The following is a 15,301-nucleotide window of genomic DNA, read 5'->3' as shown; positions in this document are numbered from 1 at the left end:
ATATGTTATGTGTTTCTTTTTCAATATGTCATATTAGATTATAAACAAGAAAAAGATTAGGTGAGTGGTATCAAGCAGGTTATTGCTGTAAGCTGCTCACGGTTCTAAAGACAGTAGAACCATCCAGAAATTTCATACAGTAGGTTGAAAAGTAATGTCTGAAATATAATATGTGCTCTGCCATTAAGAAGAGTGTGCATAGTCTGACAGTTACCTTTTTTTTTTTTTTTTTACCATTATGCTGTACTCCAAATTCTAAACAGCTTCATTCTGTATTTTAGCTTATTGAACTTAAAATAAGAAAAATTAATAAATAAAAAGATAGAGAATTTTTATAGACCTCTTGCTGTGTTGTGAATATTTAACTAAAAGTTAGGCTAAAATATTTCCTGTGTAACTTGGAAGGTCTTGGAAAAAACTGATTATGAACCATAGGAGTGTTGTAATGACGTGTGGCTGAATAATTGTTTTCTCAAAAAAATGGGTACATTTTGCGCATGACGAATGTATTAAGCCGATATCAGTGCAAGCTGCAACAGGGAGTTTGCCCTTGACCTCCAGCCACAGAACTGAGGTGTGGCACTGCCCTGCCTGTTTGCAGTAGTCTCCATCCTGGCTGCTGTTCTGTCGGTGTCCGGCACTGATCATATGGGAATGTGTGGATGAGCTGTGGAGGTGTTTACGGCATGGACCCTAAATGCACGGAGGATGCATTCTCAGCTTGGCGATGTTGCTTAAACTGTAGTCTGAGAAAGAGGCTTGGTCTTATTCAGCATTGACTGCTAGGGCACTTAATAGCAATAGATGAAGAGCAGAAATCAAACGTCAAACTAAAAATTAGAATCTTAACAGGACATTGGTGTGCGGTGTAAACCGGTGTCCCTTCATTGGAGGTGGGGAGAGGAAGGCTAGGGATGGTTGTTTTTCAAATTACTTTTAGAGAATGCATACCTTTTTGAGGTTTATGTATCATTTTTTGTGCATGCTCTGTAAAAGAAGAGATTTAAAATGAGTTTTTGAGCAACAATAGGCTATGTTTTGCGAATTGCAGCATGCTTTGAGATATGCGGGCGACATAGCTCAGGAGGTAAGACCGATTGTCTGGCAGTCGGAGGGTTGCCGGTTCAAACCCCGCCCTGGGCATGTCGAAGTGTCCTTGAGCAAGACGCCTAATCCCTAACAGCTCTGGCGAATGAGAGGCATCAATTGTAAAGCGCTTTGGATAAAATCGCTATATAAATGCAGTCCATTTACCATTTACCATATGCAGAAGATGTTCCTGATGTTTGGGATTTTTCGCGTTTTTGCCACATTGCTGTCAGATGTTGTCCGTCCCTTCAAAGCTAAGGCCCCAGGGACTCATGGGAAGGCAGGCCGTGAACGGCTCAGGGCAGGTGCAGACTTGTGCGCTCACGGGGGCTGTGGGCCTTTGCCCTCTCATCTCTCTGGCTCTGGAATCTCCAGCATACGGCCCCTGCAGCCACGATGGCGGCAGAGGGACCTGGACTTGTGGTAACAGATGGTTCCCAGTGGAATGGAGCCCACGCTCTGTAGTCCGTAATGAAGACAACAACTGCTCCACTTCAATGCAGCGGGATGCTTTCTGTGTGTCCTCCCATGGCGGGATGCTGCAGCTAAACAGAGAGGGATTAATTAATTAATTAATTTATTTATTAATTCATTCATTCATTCAGTATGTTTTGCCCCCTCTGTAAGTGGGCTCTTAAGGAACATCCTGTATCTCTGACGATAGAGGGATTAAGTTTAGTTGATTACCCCCCTCCCCACAGCTTTTTGAGCCGAGCTCCACTCATTGGAATGCTATGCATTTTGGGTTTCAGTTTTGCAAAGCTGGTTGTTTTCATCAAAAATGTCTGAATATATGATGTATTGAGACAATTTTGATGCAAATACCCTCAAACTAAAGGTGACAGTCTGCACTTTAACCTTATATTCATTGTTTTATTTCAAATCCAGTGTGCTGGAATATAGAGCCAAAACCACAAAATTGTGTCCCAATACTTTTGGTTGTATATACTGTATATTATTATATAACTTACATTAATAAGTAAAATTTATTCATAAAGCACATTTAAGACAACTTGAACAAAATTGCTGGAAAACAACATATGCACATATACATACAAATACGAATACATGGGACAAAAAAAAAAGAAAAATCTTAAACATAAGACTCTAGACATTTGAAATTCTAGGGCGAAGAGGTGTGATTTAAGTCTAATGTTAACATATTGTTAACCTAGTGTTATGTGGTAAGCTGTTCCGCAGCCTTGGAGTAAATACTACAAAAGCAAGGCAGCAACTGGTTGGAGGACCTCAGTGACCTAGGAGTAGAGTAAGCGCAGAGTAGGTCTGTAATATAAGAGGGAGCCAGTTCATTAAGTGCTTTAAAAACAAAAAGTAAAACCTTAAAATGGATTCTGCCAATGAAAGGATGCTTAAGTAAGGGTGATGTGGTCCCTCGTTGTAGTGCCTGTAAGTAGTCTAACAGTGATGTTTTGTACTAGCTGTATAGCTGTAATCGTGACAAAAGTGACTGATTGACACCGGCATAGAGAGAATTGCTATAATCTCATCAAGAACAGATGAAAGCATGGATGATTTTCTCTAGGTCATGGAAGGAGAGAAATTGTTTGATCTTGGCGATTGTTCCAGAGGGAACATATATAGAAAAAAGGTCAGGCCCTAGAATGGACCCACAGGTGACGGAAGTAGTGGAGTAGAGGTGATTTTCGATGTTTACTGAAAAAGTCCTATGTCTGAGGTTGGGGATAAAGTAATTTAATGCTGTACCCTGAGAGCCAATCATATAGGCTACTCAAGATTTTGAATGAGTATGTTGCGATCAACAGCATTAAAAAAAAAGCGGCACTTGAATCTAAAAGTATTTAAAAAATAACACATTTAACTGTATATTTATCCTATAATCATGAGAGAATTGCCAGACGATTGTCTCATGGTTGCAAATACTGTACTCCAGAGACCATATATGTTGTGAACATACCTCACTTAATTGTGAGTAAATTGAACACCTGTACAATGATGTTTTGTTTTAATTCTTCAATATGAGAAGAAAGGACTGCTACGGGCTCCTGCGCTTGATTCTTGAGTTTATTGCATGCTGCACCAGAGAGAGTAATGTCGGCCCATTAAGAAATTCATCGAAGTGACCGCACATTTGCATATCACAGTATCATAGTGACGGATGAAGGAAAAAGCCCATTTGCGTTTTTGGCAGGGAACTATAACTTTTGAGGAGCACGGCTGATAAGCTGTTTCACCTGTCGGATGAGGTGGTGCCTGCCCCATAGGAACACCAGTGTGGAGGGAGGACCACCTCGCCTAGGCAACTGCCTATATGGTCGCACAGAGCAAAAGGTGGGGCCAGGGTAGAGGAGTGGCTAGTTTTGTGATTGGCTAGTGAGGATTTGCTGTTCTGCTATCTTTGCAAACCAGCTGCTGTTATCTATTGGTTCAAAGCTCTGATTCTGAATTAGTTGTTTTTGGGGAGGAATGGTTGGGGATGGGATCGTGCTTAGGTCAGCACTAGGCGCAGTCATCCTGGAGATCAGTTTGGGCTGAGGTCAGGTGTCTGCCCTTTCCTGTTTGTAGTCATGTGAATTCAGTGGTGATCATGCACATGTGACCCTGGTTTTGATCGCTGAACTGATGCAGAGGTGATTTGGTTGGGTTTGATCACTGAGTTGTTTTGGGAGATCGTAATTGGGTTGGGGTTGATCATTGAGCTGTTGTGGAAGGAAGTGATCGAGTTGTGGTTGACCATAAAGTTGCAGTAGGAATGTTGAGCTGTTGGTTGATCACTGTGCTGCAGTGGGGATAATATCATGTCAGATCCGTGAAAGGACTTCCTTATGGTAGTGCAGCTCAGTTTCTCTGTTGGAATGCAAAGCCAATGGCTCTCGTGCTTTAGCCAGATCCTTTCATGTCTCCCACCACCTGTTATCCCCCCCCCACACACACACACACACACACAGCACATCAACACAGCTGAGCACAAGTTTGGATACACCGTAGCATTCCTTTCACCACTGTAGAATGTGCACGAATGTTTCCTCTATTTGGTAATCCTAAAGATGGGGGCTGGTCACTGACTGGGTGTAGTCACCAGGGCAGCCTTTCTGACCACCCTTAGAGGGAGTTCGAGATAAGACTGTGGACTGGTGCTTTTTAGCTGCGACCGGCAGCTCTCTAACTCTGTCTGTCTGTCGGTCGGTCGGTTGGTTGGTTAGTCGGTTGGTCCACAAAAAGTCCCACCCCGTAGCGGCCACAGTTTTCGCCCCAGGAGGCTGAAATTTGGCATGGACGTTGGTTAGGTACAGCTGAGTAACTTTCAAGGCCGATTGACCAAGAGGGGGCGTGGCGACGGGCGTGGCCTATCACAAAAAGGCGCATAAGTCCTGAATGGATTCTCAGATTTGTACAGGATTTTTTGTAAAGGTTGGTCATGAGCCAAAGAAGAGGTCACGTGTTTGTGTGAGGGGGTGTGGTGATGGGCGTGGCCTATCACAAAAAGGTGCATAACTCCTGAATGGTTTCATGGATTTGCACAAGATTTTGTGGAAAGTTTGGTCATGAGCCAAAGAAGAGGTCACGTGTTTGTGTGAGGGTGTGTGCATGGATGCATGCACACATGGATGCATGTGCATGTGCGGTCACAGCTATTGCAGATTCATGCTTGTTCAGGGGCAAATGTGACATTTCCTTACAAGGCATTTTGATCACTCAGTTCCCAAATGGTTTCTAGTGTGTTTTGGCTGGAAGGTCGCTGTGGCACTGTGAATTTTACTATATTTGTCCTTTCCCCATGATGCTCTTCAACTGTGAGTTGTGAAGTTTTTCAAGTTGTCTTTAAATCTTGCTTATTGAGAAAGCTGGCTGCATAATGAGCTCAGTCGAACGTATATCAGCTAGCTGTCAGTTATGTGGATATTGTGGTATGGGTGTTGGCTTGCATTTCAGGTTTCAGGTTTTATCACCATACCCTTCAGTCAAAAAGCTCATAGTGAGGATTCCATAGATATGATTTTTTTCTCCCAGTTTGGTTGGGCACATTTTGTTGGTTTGCAAAAAAAAGTAATTTAATCAACAGAAAATGTGTTATTCCAGCCTAATGTTGTCATAGCGCTATGTGTCTTGCAGGGTATTGCATCTCCTGTTTGATTCCTGGTGTTAGGACCTTGCACAGACTTGGGACCTGTGCTAATGAACAGACCATCAGACCAAACGCAGATGGTTCAGTGCCATTTGCATTCCATATCAGATGATGATTGCCCTTTCTCTGCCCTTTCGTATCGTGCCTGTGGAATTTTTAATTGCACAGACGATTCCTCAAGGTGAGGGAGAATTTGGGTTCTGGAGTTTACTGCCTGCTTCTCCAGTCATTGAAGAGCATTTTGAATTTAAAAACTGTTTGTGAGAAAGTGGGGGAAAGCAAACACACCTGCCTGTGGGTATTAGCCTAATGTGTCAGCTGGCACGAGCTGCGCATTTCAGAATTTCTGCGGTGTCGGAAAAGGACTGCCGTCATACAGGGCGTGCCAGGACCAGACTGCAGCTTCTTACAGCGTGGCCTGTCATTATGTGCGTTATCGGGACGGGTTATTTTTTCAACCTGTAAGTGTAGCAGTCAGTGCTGTCTGTGACTGCACTGAGAGAGGTTTGTGTGAAGTGACACCAAAGCAGTGTTTTCCTCTGCCCAACCCTCTGGCTTTAGGTTGCGTCACACCACCTTACGTTTTGCTAAACTTTGGCACGACGGACCCGCTGCCGTGAATCATTGTTCCTGGAAAACGAAGGAAAGTTCCGGCGATGACCTCACTCAGATCCGTCATGAAGATGACTCTAGGGAGGGATGCAGGCTTCAGCAGGCTGCAGACAGACAAACGGACGACTTTGTCTCTAGGCTCGTAATTGACCATGATAGCCTCAGGCTTATCAAATCATTTACTGCCCAAATTACAGGCAGCACTGTGTTTTAATCACCTTTTTGTAGCTGCTGGTATGGGGTCAATCTCACACCCAGTCATTTTTCATCTGCACATTTGTTCTTGTCCCCCTGTATTAGACTGTATTTGCAGTTAGGCGTGAGTGAGTAAGCGTAGAGCACATCATCTCCCCATGATACTGTTTTAGGCCAGTACTACTTTTTTGTGTGTTATGATAGACAGAGACTATCACCTCATAAAAGAGTTTTAGGGTAGCATTACTTTTATGTGTGTTATGATAGAGACCATCACCCTATGGAACAGTTTTAGGGTAGCATTACTTTTATGTGTGTTATGATGGAGACCATCACCCTATGGAATAGTTTTAGGGCTACATTGAGTTTATGTTTGTCACAAGGGACAGCGGTTGAATTGGAAATACAAGTACAGAGGCCTGTGTCAGGTTACTGTACTGTGGACTGCATGTTCACTACACTACAGAGTGCTAGAAATCCTGTGTAAGTATAAGTCACCCTTACGATGAGCTTCTGCTAAGTCATTAGATTGTAAAAATGTGAATGTAAATGTCTGTCTGCTGGTATTTGTGAGTGTGTGTTTGTGTTTCTGCTTGTTGCTCTGTAAATGTATATCTGTGTGTTTGCCTGTACATAATGTGTAGCATGGATTCTCAAATCTGGCTCTGGTTTTTGTTTCTCCAAGGAAAATAACTGAACGTGTGTGTGTTAGTGTGTGTCTGTGCATGTATGTAGTGGCAAGTAAAGGTCTTTTCAGATGGCCAGGTCCACAGTGCCACCCATGTGTGAGGCTGGTGGAGTGTGTGTGGAGCAGAAATGGCCTTGCAGTAAGAGTGCATGTTTGGGATGCGCTGTCCGTACTGCTGAGGCCTGTAATCTTTTTTCCGCAGGATTACTCCTCCCTGTCGCACCCTGGAAGCCAAGAATCTCTGTCCACATCAGTGTTTCCCACAAGTTACAGCACTCAGTCAGTAATGAGAAATGGCTCTCATGTCTAGGTGTTGGTTCTCAGAAAAAAAAAACTCCCACAATGCTAAGATTTGGCTGTTATTTTCTTTTTGGTCCTGAATCTGGCTTGTAATTGTGCCGGAGCTGGGGGCAATCCTAGCGTGGCAAAGTGCTGAAGGTGGGGGGTAGGAGGAGGGGGTGGGGGGGTACAGGGTCTGTTGTAGCAGGAGTCTGGATCAAGGAAGGAGAGCAGGACCTTGCAGTCAGCACACACCTCTTCACACTGCTGTTGATTCATCCCTCATTTCTCAAGTATCTCTTTCTTCAAGGCTTCAAACCGCAAGCCTGCATTCATATCATTGTAAAAAAAATATAAGGCAAAAAACCCAGTTATTTCCCTGTGAGGAAATAACAGCATATGGATTGAAAAACTTGTCTGTGATTGAAAAACTTGTGCCGAGCCGTGGTGGCATGGCGGAAAGCAGGTTTTCTTCTGCCAGTTTGCGCTGTACCACTGATCACGGGTTGGCACAAGAGGACTCCTTAAATCAGTCTTAAAATCTTGGATTTGATCTTCAAACTTTGCGTTGCCCAGCAACCATCTAAGACTTGTTGAGGGTTTTCGGAAATTTGCTGGTGGCATGCAAGAGGTTCCCACCATTGGGCCGTCCTCCCAGGCTGACGGGGGGAAATTTTTCCTGCCCATTATGAAGATCTGCCTCATCTTGTGTCTCCTTATGCAGTTCCCCCTAGTCCTTTGGCCCAGTTCTTTACCACAGTGGGTAACAAATAGGAGGTCATAAGTGAAATACACAAAACTGTCTGTGTATAATACTCACATGCACCAGTCAAATGAATCACTGCACTTGTTCCATGCACTGCCCCAGTTTTTGTGTACGTGCAGTTGTTTTGTCATCCATTTAATTCCATAATTGAACCTATGTCAGGGTGTATTTTAATAACACAGGGTTATATAATAAGTGTACTCCCCCTGAGGGAGTCGCCCAGATTTGATACATCACGTACTGCCAGTTTTAATGTAACCAGTCTTTTCAGAAGTTGCAGAGTAAAAACACATCTGACTATTAAGGTACATGTAGTGATGCATTCTGGGTATCTATGAGAACACCCTGAGGACCTGATTTGCGGTTGGCAAAAAGACCCTGAGATGTGCTCCTGGCGGAGATATGGATGTGTCAGGTGACGGACACTCGCAGTATATTGTGGCTCCAGCCAGAGCTGGTGATGCTATGGTGATTATCCCAGCCATGTACTGGCCTGGGCAGATTTAGGCTTTTACAGCTTCTGCTAGGTGCTGGTAGGGGCAACCTCCCTATGACACTGCTTTCCAATGGGAGGGAATGTAGATGGCAGACATGATCAAAATATTTCCTGTAGGACCCACCCTCTTATTCTCATTTGCTTTGTCAGCAAGGTCTGCCCCCATCAACTTCCAGGGATATGAACCCTGCTGCTATTGATCATATTGAGTAGTGCTGAAGAAGTTAGGCTATATGAGTTGGGATTCAACTGGTTGTCGATTTAATTTGCAGATGGGGCGCTGCAGTTGTAGTTCCGGTGCTAATGTAGTTTAATATCTTCTGGAAATTTCCAGCTATCATACAGGGATCATACAATTCTGTATTAAAAAGCTTGCTATCAAGTCCGACCTGGATATGGACACCCACAATGTAAATAATGAAATTCAGTAGTGCGGGCCAAACTATGCTGTTTTGCTGTGACTGCTCATAGTGACCCAGGTTGGTAAGCCCATATTGGTTTTGGCCCTTCCTGTGGTGTTTAGGTTCCCCGTGCTTGAAGGGGTATTTTTCTTCAGGACATTTGCATGTGCATATTATGGTTTTCTGTCATCATGCTGGGGTGTGGGCCCCACCATGTCTCTACTCTGTGTTATTTAGGAAGGAAAGGTTCCAGCTTGTCGCCCGCTGTGTGTTCAGCTTGTCTCTTTTCTTTCACAGAATGCCCTGAACATTCCTGTCCTGCAGTTTACATTCCAAAATACTTGTTTTTGTAATGACTAAAACTACAAGGGTACAGCTAAAGGATAAAACCGAATGAGGAAATGCTGGGTTTTGCATTCTTACAGGGTTCCTTTCATGATTTAGGCAATCACTTTGGAAACAATCTGCTATTGAAATGAGACATTTACCAGACATCACAAATCAACTTTTAGCAATGCTGTGAGATGGGAGATGACTAATACCAGGGCAGAGCCAATACTGACAGTTAACTGTAAGGAGGAAAATGCCTGACACCTCAAGTGCCACCTTTTATCCATTGTGGAAATTATGCTGTATATATATATCTTTTATTTAACCAGGTAAAAGTCTCATTGAGATGAAAATCTCTTTTTCCAGAGTGACCTGGCCAAGAGAGCAGCATAAAACATTGTTACAGCAATAAACACAAACAATACAAACTGACAAATACAACTGTCACACACTACAAATGGGTGAACACAATATCCAGTTAAAATGCAATACGAGGTCAAGGACAAAGATCCAGGTATGATGCATAAACAGGTACAAATTTCTAAAATGATTTCAGTAAAAAATTAGGAGCAATCACATTGACCAAGAGTACTATTTTCACGATCCTTTAAAATTGACTTAAATTCCCCCAGTTCTGACAATTTCAGGTCCTTCTGTACCTTATTCCAGGAAGAGGGGACAGCGTATGCAGAACCGTACTTGTGTACAAAAACTCCGTTTCAGTTTATAGGAAGGCTCTGTTGCTGGTGTGTCCTTCAGCTGGGAACATAACCTGAATGGAATTTGTGTGTGTGTGTGTGTGTGTGTACGTGTGGAGGGACGGGGGTGTGTGTTCATGTGGGTGTGTAACCTATGCATGTTGACCTATAAAATAACACACTACAAAATAAATAAATAACACTGAGTATAGTTGTGTGGTTCCTTTAGCATTTTTTTTGCTGTTTCTCTACCTGGCTGCTGGGAGAGGCTACACTAAGACTTCCTCCTTACTTCAGTGCTGCGAGGATGTCCTGGTTCTCCAGCACAGGTTTAGACAGTGGATCCAGCTAGCTGGGCAAAGCCCTCCCTGACTCTGAAACCTTGTCCCCAAGGGAGGAAGTCTGGGGGGTTTCCTTCCTGGTGCATCCCTGCCCACTGATCATGCTGCCACTCCTGTCTGTCCGTCAAAGGCCCCAACAACTCCCCCTGCCAACACCCCATTTCCCTCTGGGCCACAGAGTAAAGGCAGTATGAATAGCCTTCACTGTGGAACAAGACAATCCATATTACATTTTCGCTACCTATGTGGGTTAATCATTCAAGGGTGGTTTGCTTTCCTTATCTTCTAGAACCTTTCACTGTTCAGATTTCTTTGTGTTATCAGGTTGGCATATTATTCTTGCGATTGCCATAAAGCACTTGAGGTCCCAGCTTGCACCTGAAAAGCCACCCTCAAAAGGCCAAGCGAGGGAATTGAATTCTCTCAAACACTGGTGATTGACTTTTTTTTCCCTCAGGAAAAAACTGACTGCAACTCACAAACTGTTCTGGTTGTCCCGTTCCCTAAACAAAACAGAAGTTGTGTATTTGCTGAGCGCAGAATACAGCTTCTCCTTAGGTCAGAGGCGAGAATGTTGGGTGCATTCCAGTGATGGCTGCAGTGTTCCTGAACGCAGTTCTTATCTGCTGTATATCGTAGTTTTAAACTCTGTCACTGTATAAAGCCGGCACTGTTAGGAGTTGCTTGAGCCTTATCTTTTTTGTGTTCACAACGCGTACATTCACCCGCCACTGCTCTCAGTCGTCTTGAATCGATAAAATAGACATTTTGTTCGTTTGAGAAGTCCTTCGGATAAGCACCTACAGCGTAGGGGCCTTCAGTTTGCGGAGCGGTTCAACAGTCAGTAACATTGTTTTTAGTCAAACTTGCAGGAGGCGTAGTTTTTTTTTTTTTTGTTGTTGTTGCTGGAATCGGCACGTTAACTTGGGGAGGCGATTCTAGTTCCCCGTGACGGAATAGGCTGAGAGTGAACAGCTGGGAAACGACAATGACCGAAGCGCTGCTCTGCGCTACGTCTGACACGTCGGGTCCCCAAAAGCTTAGGCTATCTCTGTGGCTGTTTGTGTTTTTTTACTCGTAAAACCTTATTTTTGTAAGCTTTATCTCTGCCAAGCCAAATCCCCATTCAGCAGTTATTGATATTTTGTTTCATAACAAAACCACACAGAAATGAAAATGGTGAACAAACAGTAGCTCACCTTTGTCATTATGGTTGTATCCTAATTTATATTTAGACCTGTAACACCATAGACATTTTATTTCGCCGTTCTCGCTAGTCTTGGTGTTTTTTGATCATATCAGTGATATATAATTGGGAGGGAAATAAACTCAGCCTTTCCCACCCTTTTCATTATTTTGTGATTACAAAAATCGTGTGATATCAAAATGGGGCTAATTCTCTAATGGACTAGTATAAATGAGTGGAAATAATGCATCCACGTTTTAAAAACTGCTTCAACACCAGCCGTGAAGCAACCTTCCATTTAAATTGTTTATTCAGACTAGCAGTTTGTGAAATGGACGTTGCGTGTGGAGGATATAGCCTTACCCTCTGTATGTAGCATTTTTATTAATGGTGTTGATAAGCCTGTGCAGCCGTTCACTTGATAGATGGAAAACAGTGCGTTCTGTTTTAATGCAAGCTGTCTGAATCACCTGGGTTATCTCTGTTGCAATTTAAACAAATTGATATGAACACTGCCTTTCATGATGAAATTCCACGGAAAAACCACACAGCACAGCAGTAAAATAATGTGTACTGTAGTACGGTGCACATATGCAGTCTGCTGGAGGTTTCTGGTGTGTTTCCACATTTAAATAAATCATTGAAGTCACTTGTTTCCAACACCTTGTTTACAAAGCCTAAATTGGCTACTGATTAAAAGGAAATTACAAAAACCCACCAGTTTGAGACCCCTGATTGCAGTCGCGTATGAGAGTGGTGCCTGAGAAAATACTCTGATTTGTTGAATCTCTCTCCATTTTCTCATTTTGAATAATGGCATGCATACAGGGATCAAAATATGCGGGTTGTGACCTTTATTTTATTGCACTATTTTTTTTAGTATGTAAATATAAACTATGAAATTTTCATGTGTTGTCTGCAATCTGGCCATATTTTCTCCAGATTTAGTTGTGGAGGGAGTACTCCCTGACCGAGGTTAAAATGGTGTCATTGACCATGTGAGGCGGATCATCTTGGATGTAGAACAGAATGAAAACCCTTTCACTGCAAGTTGTAAACTGACCGTGCAAATTAATAATGTATAAACACTGGTGCTGAATTACAGCAGTATATAAGCCAAATCCATAAATAATAAGGATATATGGGCTATTGTTTCATTGTTGGTCTGGCAGTATTAGATTGGCGGGGGCCCGGTATGTAGGCTACCTTCTTCTGTGGTCATGCTCAAATGGCAATGTGTCTGCGTTTATAAAGTGCCGTAATCAGTTTTGATGGTAATGTCCTAGGAAATATACATATTGTATTTGTTTATGCTGTGACTTTTGTATTTGTGTATGTGTGTACAGTGGGCTCCAGAATTATTGGCACCCTTGATAAATATGCACAAAAAATGCTAAAAAAAAAAAGCTAAACTAAAGAATTATTGACATAAGCTTTATTTTCCAGCATATGTAAACTAGTGTGCTTAATTAATGATTCATTGGAATCAACCAAAGTCTTAATTAAAAAAAGATTTCCCCAAAAAACAGGTTCCACAATTATTGGCACCCCTGGTTTAATACTTTGTCTTTTCCTATAGGCTAATTTGTGATAAGGTTAGAGAACACATTTGGAGAGATTTTTGACCATTGCTCCGTGTAGAACTTTTCAGAATCATTGATGTCTTTGGGTTTGCGCTTATGGACCCCCCCCCCCTTTTAAGTTCAGACCGCAGGTTTTTGATGGAATTGAAGTCTGGAGACTGAGATGGCCATTGGAAAACATGGATGTTGATTTCACTTAAGAATATCTGTTTAGATTTTGATGTATGCTTGGAGTCATTGTCCTGCTGGACAGTCTACCTATGACCAAGTCCTAGCTTCTTAGCGGAGACAACCAAATTTTCTTCCCGAATTTTCTGGTACTTTGTTGAATTCATTGTGCCATTCATCTAAAATAGTGCCCCGGGACCACTGCCAGAAAAACATCTCCAAAATATCAATGACCCACCTCCATATTTTACAGTAGGTATGAGGCGCCTCTCCTGTATGCATTCCTCTTTTGCCGCCAAACATGTCGATGGTGTGTATGGCCAAAACGTTCAATTTTGGTCTCATCTGACAATAGCACTCTCTTCCAGGGATGTCATGCAAGCCAGAATTCTGGGGGGACACAATTAGAGCGGGGGGCATGGGGGTCCTTCCCCAGAAAAAAAAGTTTTCTGCAATTTGACATATATTCAAAGACTTTGGGGGGATTACTTTAAAACTTCACTAAATCAGTTTTTGTAGCTCAGTAATCTCCCACTTTATATTAGGGTAAATACTTTATATTTATTTAGAGATTTTCATTTGTCAATTATTTGTGCTGTTTTTTTAGAAGAATGACAAGATTTTCCTCTGCATCTTGACCTGGAGATATCAAATGGAATTCAGTGTTTTGCTAACTATAACCTGTGATAGTGGTGGTAAAAACTATCAGCTCACTGCCATAAGATTCACACAGCTCTCCTTTACCAATATTAAATAGGATGCTGTGCCATCACAAGGTCACGACTAGCTAGCGAGCCAGAATGGTAAACAACCGGATTGAGGGATGGCTACTAACTTTAGCTGGTACTAGCCAACTATCTTGCAAAGCAAACTATGGCTATATTTCTCAAATGCAATTAAGTGTGTATAGCCTAACTAATTGCATTTCATTTTCACACATTTAAAAAAGGGATTAATGTTCTACTAACCACTTCAGCAACACACCGTTAGCCTACATCTCCTCCAGCATTGATGAGCAACGGAGTGCTGTGTGCGTGCGTACTGCGTACCTGCTGTTGCTAACCAGTTTCATCCTGCAACTGAAGAAACCAATACCATAGGGAATGGGGGTGTGTGACTTTTTGAGGTATGATCTATGACATAATTCGAAGAATACGTTTGACTCATAATATAAAATGATCATAACTACATATTATAAAAAATAATAGTAATAAAATAAAATAAAAATATAAAAAATCCAGATATCAAAAATCTGGTGGGGCATGTGCCCCCCCAGCTTGAATGGGCATGACGCGTCTGCTCTCTTCCAGTCATAATTCCAATGAGGTTTGGCAAGCTCCAGATTCTTGGTTTTGTTTATTGTGCTCAGTAAGGGCTGTCTTCGTGCCACCCTTCCGAAGAGTTTGTTGGTATGGAGGTGCCATTTTATGTTTTTTTTTTCAGACTTGTTGACCGCAAGAAACAAACCAATCTCTGCAATTCTTAAACAGTGACCCTTGGGTTATTAATGGCCTCCCTCACCATCTTCCTCACCGTCCGTGAGGACAACATGCACTTGCTTACTTTTACTGGCAAATTTGCTACCATTCCATATGTTTTACACCTTTTTATTATTGCCCTTACAGTGCTAAATGGTATGTTAAACCGTTTATGTCTTTTTTTGTTCCCATTACCAGACTTGTGACGGTAAATTACCATCGGTCTCTTCTGAATTGACAGTTATTTGGCTTTTCCCATGCTGATGGATGAAAGGGATTTTGTATGCTTGTTACCTCATTTTTATTCTCTAGTGAAACCGGAAGTGATGGAATGACACAGTATAGTTCCTTTAGACTGAGATGAACTAAATTAAGTAAAATTGTATTGCCAATTTCATTTTGTTTGATTTTACTTACAATAATTGTTAGGGGTGCCAATGATTATGGCACCTATGGTTTTCAGGTAAAAATAGATTACTTATTAAAAAACATTGAAGCATGATAGTAAATGTATTGAAATAAAAGTAGGCTATATAGTTTCCCCATATGTTTGAACATAACATAGATTATTATCTGTGTCATTTATTATATGCAGCCTTTTTTCTTCATTTTTATTAAGGGTGCCAATAATTCTGGAGCCCACTGTACGTGTGTGTGTGTTTCGGAATGAGAGCTTTGTGGGTGAATGAGTACAATTGTGCTTGTATGAGTGTGCCTGTGTGTTCCTGCTTGCAGGTGTCTTCCAAGATTGATGGCTTCTGCGCAGTGAAAGTTCTTTAGAGAAATGTCAACTCCTTCCCCTCGGCTGCTGTCTGTTACCCATTTAATGAGAACATCAGCAACCTGTCCTTTGTTTACCTTCAGGATCATTTCACATGCTCCTGCT

At 42.2% G+C, this 15,301-nt stretch overlaps 1 protein-coding gene across 13 annotated transcripts in view; it reads left to right on the top strand.

Moving 5' to 3' along the window:
- The window catches only part of LOC118226150 (abl interactor 1-like), a 52,705-nt gene that overhangs the window by 1,646 nt on the left and 35,758 nt on the right, over nucleotides 1–15,301 (top strand). The window lies entirely within an intron of this gene.

Source organism: Anguilla anguilla, chromosome 4 (genome assembly GCF_013347855.1).
Source record: "Anguilla anguilla isolate fAngAng1 chromosome 4, fAngAng1.pri, whole genome shotgun sequence".
Taxonomy (NCBI): domain Eukaryota; kingdom Metazoa; phylum Chordata; class Actinopteri; order Anguilliformes; family Anguillidae; genus Anguilla; species Anguilla anguilla.
This window is presented reverse-complemented; position numbering and strand designations above follow the sequence as displayed.